Genomic DNA, 3,484 nt, shown 5'->3' with positions numbered 1-3,484 from the left:
CTCCTTAAGGCTAGACTGAGCTCGCGAGCGCACCCTAGTGGTGGCTGCGGAACAGGACGGCCGCATGTGCAGACATCTCTGGGGGAAGGGCGTCGACAGGATGGGAGGAGTTCGTGGTCAGCGACCACAGACGTTACAGTATCCCCCCTCTTACGCCCCCTCCTCTTGGGACCAGAACGAGAGTGAAACTTCTTAATGAGAGTAGGAGCATTGAGCAGTGAGATTCTCCCCTCCAATCTACTAAATAAAAGGTTCTTCCTCTTATTTTTTTGGTGTCCAGGATATCCTTAACCTCAAAAGTATCTGATGACTGCATGACTAGGAATCTTGGAGTAGCGGTTCAGGACCACAGGTTTTAGAAGGGAGACATGGAAGGAGTTGGGGATCTTGAGGGTAGGAGGCAGCCAAAGCTTGTAGGAGGCTGGGTTGATTTGTTGCAAAATCTCTAAGGGTCCGAGGAACCTGGGAGCAAACTTGTACGACGGCACCCTCAGCCGGATATTCTTAGAGGACAGCCAGACCTTAGTGCCTGGAAGAAACTGGGGAGGTTCTCGTCTTCTTGTATCTGCCTTTCTTTTCATGCGGTCAACCGCCAGCAGAATAGAAGATCGGGTCTGCTGGCAGATTTGTAGAAAGTCCCTGAATGTAGAGTCAGCTGCAGGTACTTGGGACATAGTGGAAAAAGGGAGAGGTAGTATTCGTGGGTGTTAGCCGTAGACAATGAAGAATGGCAATGCAGGGAAGGGCTCTGCCCCTCCCTGCATTGCCTGAGCTTTGTTGTCATTAACCTAGTCTGTCTTTGCAAATGGTCTCCTAAGTGTTTTCCAGTTCCCATTGTTTCCCGTTCCTGCTACCTGTAACATGTATCCCATACTATCCTGGTTAAAAGTGCCGTATTGAGTTGGAGTCGTGCTGCGCTGAGTACCACACCTGTCCTTCTACACCATGCCTGGTGCCTGCCTGCTGCCTAGTCCCAGCTGAGCCTGTCCTGCTACTGTTTGAGCTAACACAGGTACACCTATACGAATTATAGACTGTGACCTGTGTCCTGTTGGCCAGCTGCCATACCGTTAAGGTGGTACAGCCTGAGCTTACTGTCACGTTGGGTACGTGGACCCACTAGGCTGTACCACCTTAACGGTATGGAAGCTGGCCAACAGGACACAGGTCACAGTCTATAGTTCGTATAGGTGTACCTGTGGTAGCTCAGACAGTAGCAAGACAGGCTTGGCTGGGACTAGGCAGCAGGCAGGCACCAGGCGTGGTTCCTTGCCATTTAACCACTTAAATGGAACGGTCAAATGCAACTGCGGCATTTAGGCCATTAGATAGAGAGGTGCGACTCCCTCCGACAGCCCATCGATCCCCTTCCGATGCGAACATGGTGTGCCGATGGTTGTCATGGCAACCCAGGGGCCTTATGAAGGCCCCCAGGGCTGCCTTCCCTCTGACTGCACGGGGCCTCACTGTACTTCTGTTTACCTCTGATTTGATACGTGCTCTATCACATGCAGTATTCCGCCATGTGCTTTAACCCCTTCGCTGGAAAGTAAGGAGAGGGTTGACGGCCTAATCCCACCCCATACATTGCGTGTGTCAGCTGTATGTTACAGCTAAAACTTCACTGCAACAAACGGAATCCCGCTAATTTAACCCCTGAGATGCTATGGTCAATAGTGATTGCGCCATCTAAGTTGTTAAAAGGGGCAGCTCCTTATTATGGCCCATCGCCCCACTCCCGCGATGCAATGGCAGGGTGCCAATGGTTGTCATGACAGCCTGTGGGACTAATAATAGTAATCTTTATTTATATAGCGCCACCATATTCCGCAGCACATTACAATTCAGAGGGATCATGTACAGAAAATATCAGACATTACATAGTGACAAAACTAATATACAATTCAAACAAGAGGAGTGAGGACCCTGCTCGCAAGAGTTTACAATCTACGAGGAAATAAGGGAGACACAAAATGTAAAAAGTGCCCGTTCTGTACAATGCCCCAGCCATCTTTTATACATATGGGGTGGCACACATAAAGCTGCATGAGCCGGCCACCAGCCAGTATCTGTGTTTGACAGATATGAAGTGTATTAGGGTGCGAGGAGTATGGGGGATACTGCTGAATTAGTTGGTCAAGTCCTCATGACTAATGTAAAGGGGGGGGGGGGGGCAGGGAAAGGAGTCAGATTAGGGAATGTTACAGACCTGTCCAAAAATATGTGTTTTTAGGGCCCGTCTAAAACTATGGAAGTTGGGAATTAATCTGATTTTCTTGGGTAGCGCATTCCAGAGAACTGGTGCAGCACGAGAAAAGTCTTGGAGACGGGAGTGAGAGGTTCAGATTATGGAGGATTTTAATCTAAGGTCGTTGGCAGAACGTAGAACACAGGTAGGGTGGTGGACAGAGATGATGGAGGAGATGTAAGGAGGTGCAGCACTGGGGAGAGCTTTGTGGGTGAGAGTAATAAGTTTGAATTTAATTCTGAGGGTTGTGGGCAACCAGCGCAGTGACTGGCACAGGGTAGAGGCGTTGGTGTAGTGGTTGGTCAGAAAGATGAGCCTGGCTGCTGCATTAAGGATAGATTGGAAAGTGGGTGGAAGACCAATTAGTAATGACTAAATGAATACCCCCACGTCTGCCACCTATTAAGGGCTTAATAAGAGCCTGTAGAAATCCCGATATACTCTATTTCAGTATATTGTGCAAGCGATCCAACGATTGCTGGTTCAAGTTCCCTTGGAGGACTAATAAAAAGAAAAAAGTAAAACACAGTTAAATAAAGTTTTTACTGTATATACCCCAAAAAATATATAGTAAAAAAAAAAGTTTTACCATTTTTTCCCAAAATCTATGAAAAGAAAATGAACATGAACACAGCAAAAAAAAGAAACAAAATTAAAACACCCCAAAACTCATCTCCTCACAAAAAAATGCAATAAAGTTATCAAAAGGTGTTATGTACTCCAAATGGTACCAATAAAATTACAGCTCACCGCGCAAAAGACAAGCCCTCACACGTCTAAATCATCGAAAAAAAAAAAAAGTTAGGGCTCTCAGAATATGGCGAGACAAAATATTCCCGCCAGAGGCGTTCCTGCGAGTGCCGCTCCATACTGGGTCACAGTATTACAGCATATGTTGTGCATATATTTTTTTATTTCAAAAAGAGGGTGTGCATGTAAATTTTCTAACCTGCATTGGAAACCAGAACTGCATTGCCTGAACTATTTTGTCATACATGTGCGTCAGTATTTGAGTTCTGGATAGCATGGAAATACATGTAATGCACAGTACACAAGCCGAGCTATGGAACCGATATGCAGTAAACGTTTTATTATAGTGAGGCTCAGGTGAACATTGAATAGCACATACAATAGCTTTTCAGTGCATCTTCTTTATCACTTTATCACCCTGTAGGTGGCGCTGTTGTGTTAACGTTTAACACCAACGTCATTACGACAATGGTTGGCAGCACGAAT

This window comes from Rhinoderma darwinii, chromosome 7 (assembly GCF_050947455.1).
Source record: "Rhinoderma darwinii isolate aRhiDar2 chromosome 7, aRhiDar2.hap1, whole genome shotgun sequence".
NCBI lineage: Eukaryota > Metazoa > Chordata > Amphibia > Anura > Rhinodermatidae > Rhinoderma > Rhinoderma darwinii.
Note: the sequence above shows the minus strand (reverse complement) of the source record.